General features: G+C 38.2%; 1 pseudogene; it reads right to left on the bottom strand.

Moving 5' to 3' along the window:
* Positions 1-2,236: 2,236 nt before the first annotated feature.
* On the bottom strand, positions 2,237-4,063 carry LOC136825936 (uncharacterized; annotated as a pseudogene).
* Between the last annotated feature and the right edge of the window lie 1,646 nt (positions 4,064-5,709).

The following is a 5,709-nucleotide window of genomic DNA, read 5'->3' as shown; positions in this document are numbered from 1 at the left end:
TATTTAAATATTTCAAGTTTTATTAACTACACTTTTCCACAATAAATCGAATGGAAAGGAAGAGAGAGAGAGAGAGAGAGAGAGAGAGAGAGAGAGAGAGAGAGAGAGAGAGAGAGAGAGATTGCCTGACGTCTTGAAACGTTTCAGACAAGCCAGAGCCGGAGCAGTGAAATCTGGTGATGAAACCCAGTGTTTCCTAACGTGTCTACTGTCATGTTGGACTTACTGTCTTCTTCAGTCTAGCGCTGTGGTGGAGACGCTTTTTTCAGCCGTAAATAGAATGAAAACGAAACTTAGAAATAGATGATCAACCAAAACATTGAGTGAGTTATTACACACCAAAACACTGGTTGAAAAGAAAACCTGCTATATATAATTTGACTGTACCATCTGACACGGTTCGGATGATGAACAGTGGCGTTTACATAAAAGAAAGTCCAGTCACTGATAATGTTAAAGCAGGAAATACTATAAGAAAACACATATTTTCAGTTTTTTTTTCTAAATAATTTAGGCTACGATTCTGTATATCCAAAACAATCTTGCAATAACCAGCTGAATGCTATGATCTATTTTATGTCTGTACTTAATATCATTTGTTCTGCCAAAAAGAATTTTTAAGAGAAATGTGTTTCAAAAAGGTTGGAAATAGATACAGTATAGGTTTCGTGTCAATTATCCCAGTGTTATGAAGTTTTCATGTTAATTACCTCAATTTCATGAATATATCATGTCAATTAATCCAATATTATGGAAATTACATTTACTTTCTAGTGATCTGGAATTTTTACTACTTGAAACCAAATGATTTTATTGAAAGCGAATTAGCCATTTGCTTTCTGTATTCAGTCAAAGAAATATACGTTCATTTCAGTTAGTATCAAGGGAAATTGTCAATTAATATTATATCTTTGTGTTTACAATATGTTATTCATTTCATCGTTTGATTTCTTCTATTCTTATGACAATTATAATTTGTTGGCTAAGAAGCAATAATTTTTTTCTAGCAAAAAGTAATGATTCAGTTTCATAAAAGAAAAAAAGATAGTTAGCCATTATTCGTGTACAGTTGAATTTGTCTCTTTTCTTTTTGTGTAATTAATGCATAATAAAAAAATTGAATCTTCAGAAGTTTTAAGAAATATCCAGAAATTTTGTTGGAAAACCCCCAGAAATTATACTGGGACCATCTGGAACTGGCCTCAGTGTCGTTCTGAACACAGTGTAAACGAGCGCTGACGAAATGAAGAAAACAGGACTTTGTTAAGGGCAGGCAGGCCATTTCAACAGGTATTTTCTTACATTTTATGGTGGTCATCTGGACGTTGTAGGCGCTAAAGGTTCGAATAACCGCTGGTTGTCTAGAAAATGTCCATCGCAATAAACACTGAGGGCACGAAACCTGGACTTTCTTAACTTTCCTAAAAATGTCTGTCGACTGGGAAGCCCTTCAGAAGCTGAAAGGACATTGTATATTTTTAAATAAGTTATTTTCAGAATTTCTGTGAAAATCTGAAGTTCTTGAACGTATTTGTGGTTCCGGGTACCATAAGGGAACTTTCATCGTAACTGTAGAAAGGTGCTGAAGGAGGTAAGAGGCCTGATATGGACATCTGGACTCTAAAGCACAGAAAGCCGTTTTTGATCTCAGGGAATGTGTCAATTTATTGTGCTCTAAATTAAAAACTAAAAAGAGCGACTGGTGCAGTTCACAATAAAGAGTATTAACTTTGAATGAAATGAAATTCAAGTGGCAGAAACCGGAAGCTGGACTTGAGATGAAACTGCCTTAAATGTCACCATCGATGTCTTGTAATCCTTCAAGGTTAGGGTTTATTTCCAGCTTCTCTTCTTCGGTAACACTGGCAATTAACGGCCACGTACATGCCTAAGCAACATCACGAATTCGCAACTTAATTCATCTGTTGTATAATTAATAATTCACTGGGGAACATAATTTTTGTTGAGTTAGGTCTGACAGTTGTTATTAAGTAATTTTTGGGTGCTGAATCCAAAACTGATCTCAGTTTTTCTTTATCACGTTAAGCATTTGAACTATAGGATTTTCGTTTTCTTAAAAAATATGAAAAACACTGTACATAACAGTTACAGTGCTTGTTTTATAAAAAGTTGCAAATATTAACATACGATGGAAAATGAAAGAAATAGGCATGAATAGAATGTTTGTTTAACATTATTATGTTTTACAAAGGATAAGGCTATAATTCTGTGCAGGTTAAGGTAAAAATTTACGCTTGTTGCTTTTTCTGGAGTGTTCAACTTGAGGACAATCGCATTTGATGCTCCAACAATAGTCAGCCATCATATGGACATCCCATCTTCCCTGGTAACGTTCTTCCATAACCTTCAAATCTTGGTGAAATCGTTCACCTTGCTCGTCGCTAGCAGCACCAAGATTTTCCGGAAAGTTGGCAAGATGGCAATGCAAAAATGTAATTTAATACTCATGTTGCAACCAAGCGCTTTGTAGCTCTCTAATAGTTTCTGAACAATTAATGTGTAATTACTTGCACGTGTATTTCCAAGAAAGTTCTTGATGAAGTCTTTGAATGATAGCCAAGCATTCTTTTCAAGGTCTGGCATAGTACCGGTGAACTATTCATCTTTGATGAGCTGTCATATTTGTGGACCATCAAACACAACGGCCTTGATTTTTTCAATTGACAGTCCAGGAAATGTCAAGATGATGTACTTCAAACAGTCGCCATCAGTTAACAATGCTTTTACAAATTGTTTCATGAGACCTAGTTTTATGTGCAGAGGTGGGAATAATATTTTCTTCCTGTCAACAAGTGGCTCATGTACAACGTTAGGATCTCCAGGTTTAAGATCAGATCTCGGAGGCCAATTCTTCTCAACCCAATGCTTCTCTCGAGCTCTGCTATCCCACATACAGAGAAAGCAGGGATACTTCGTGTATCCACGCCGCTGACCAAAAAGGAAAGACACCATCTTGAGGTCAACACAGATGATCCAATTGTGTTTGTCATATTGCAATAACTCAATAACTCTTTACATCTCCATATTCTTCACGAAGACAGACCGAATGCCCAATAGGGACTGCGCCATACAGATTGCCATTGTGTAGAAGGACACACTCCAAGCTCCGCTTTGAGCTATCAACAAACATTCACCATTCATTTGGATTGTAGTTTGAAAGCCCTAATTCCTTCAGTAAGCCAGGAATGTTATGGCAAAACACAAAACCGCTGTCACTTCGAATATACTGTAGAAATGTACTTTCTCTGGTTCGAAAGTATGATACCTTCACCCCTTGTTCAAGTAGGTTTTTCACGTTCAGTCTTGATGCTAGTATTTCTGAAGCCTTTTTTGATCGGCAAAAATCACATGCTAAATCATTCAACTCGTGCTGATCAAATTCCCTACGAACTGGATCCTCGTGAATGTCAAAATCTGCATCATTGCTGTCACTGCCTTCTTCAACATCACTCAGGTCTTCTAGAGGAGGTAGTTGTTCGAAAACTGGCGCTGGAATTTCAGCTGAATGAGGCATTGGTCTTATAGCTGACGGTATATTAGGATATTCTATTTTACTTTTATTTTTCTTGTTAAATCCTGATGTTTTCATTGAACAAAAGTAACAGTCTGTGGAATGACCTTTTTGCTCACGCCAAACCATGGGGATACCAAATGGCATCTTTTCACGTGTTCCTTTGGTCCACATCCGTAAACCCTCGACACACTGCTTGCACACTTTGTGAGGGGCCCATGGCTTTTCTTCATCACCGAGTTTCACTTTAAAATATGCGAAATATGCTTGTTGACAAATACGCTGATGTTTGCCCTCTGACTTGGAATGGTGAAACTACCACATATATAGCAGAAGGAGTCAGGGTTGTTAAGGCATTTACGATGAGACGTAGCAGGAGCAGACATGATCTGAAACAAAAGAAATATATACCTATGTAAATAAAACACTAGGCTGGAATAGTTACAAGCTTAAAAACAAAAACAAAAAAAACCTTAAGCGAAATAGAAATTACAATGGTATGTTGTTACAAGGTTAATAGAAAAGCCATAACAAATCCTCCTAATTCCTACTATCCTAGCTTTCTGTTTGCAGATATTGACCGTACTGACCTATTGGGAGCTGCACGCACCTCTCGCCGCACTGTCTCAATTGTGACTGCACAAACAAGTTGCCACATAGCTCTAGATGAGTCAAATCGTTATCAGCTGGCAAGTTTTATTACAGCTAACCAGTGGAATTTTGCTTATCTGGTAGGTACGTTGTTTAGAAAAAAATTGACGTACTAGAAGAAAACTAACTACAGATTTGGAATCAGCATGCCAATTTCAGTCTAAGTAAGCTCAACAAAAAATTGTTTTTAAATTGTTCATGTGACAATGACGATATATAGTGTCTGTTGAAGAATCATCACGAACCTGCAATATCCTTTTTGAATTGGGGAACAACTGTGATCATGGATAAACTGCACACTTACGGAGTGCTGGACGACGGCTTTTAGTGAGACCCAAATTTAATTTTTCAGATCGTGAAATTTGTGGCCATCAATTTAGGTTCGGAACAGTTTGTAATTTATCACTTTGAGGTTTTTGTTGTAATATTACGACGCTCTCTCTCTCTCTCTCTCTCTCTCTCTCTCTCTCTCTCTCTCTCTCTCTCTCTCTCGTAGTTAGAGGCCCCGGAGAATTTCTCTCTCGCTCTCTCGTGATTAGTAGCCTAGTAGCTCTCTCTCTCTCTCTCTCTCTCTCTCTCTCTCTCTCTCTCTCTCTCTCTCTCTCTCTCTCGTAGTTAGAGGCCCCGGAGAATTTCTCTCTCGCTCTCTCGTAATTAGTAGCCTCGGAAAGTCTCTCTCTCTCTCTCTCTCTCTCTCTCTCTCTCTCTCTCTCTCTCTCTCTCTTGCCTCGTATTGTTTCCAGGCGTTTCCTAAGTGGCAGTTCAATGCCATATCGATTGTTCGTTACGATTGTGTTTGATGCGATTTGACTGTTGATGCCGTGTAGGTGAAATTGACTTCTCTTTCAAGGATAAGATAATTTCAGATATCCCGTAGAGGGGGCAGCGCCTTCAGTGCACGGTAGGCATTACTTAGGTTCTTTGCAGCGTCCCTTCGGCCCCAAGCTATCATTCCTTTTACTGTACTTCTGGTCACTTTGTTTTTCTTCCATATGACTTCCAACTCTCTCCTGACAGTTGTTTCATAGTGCAACTGGAAGGTCTTCCTCCTGTTGCTCCTTTCAAGCCTTCTCACAGTCAATTTCCGTTTCACCGCTGAATGATCCCATAGGTCCCAGTGCCTGGTCTTTGGCCTTAATTCTGTGTTCCTTCCTTCCAATTTCAGACAGAGCAGGTAATCCCGATAAAGGAACTTAAAATGTATTTGTGACCTTTCTTGATTACGAAAGATATAGTATTTAAAAGAGTTTTGTGTGCACAGGAATACAACGTTGAGCTAATCTATGGCCTCAGTGCCGTGGCCTGTTGTACAGTACTAGGTCGTGGCTTGAAGTGCACTGGCGCACTCTTAAGGTAAAAATGGAAATAAATGTCTTTTATCAGTCTGTATGTGAAAGCTCCAGTTTTTCACAGGTTTTGTTAAAATTCAAAAAGTTAAGACAAATGTTGGGAATGTGTAAAAATTAGTTGAATTGTTGCTTTTGCTCATACACCACACTTTACTGATTAACTTTGTAATAACTTTG

The sequence above is a fragment of the Macrobrachium rosenbergii genome, chromosome 40, assembly GCF_040412425.1.
Source record: "Macrobrachium rosenbergii isolate ZJJX-2024 chromosome 40, ASM4041242v1, whole genome shotgun sequence".
Classification (NCBI taxonomy): Eukaryota; Metazoa; Arthropoda; class Malacostraca; order Decapoda; family Palaemonidae; genus Macrobrachium; species Macrobrachium rosenbergii.
This window is presented reverse-complemented; position numbering and strand designations above follow the sequence as displayed.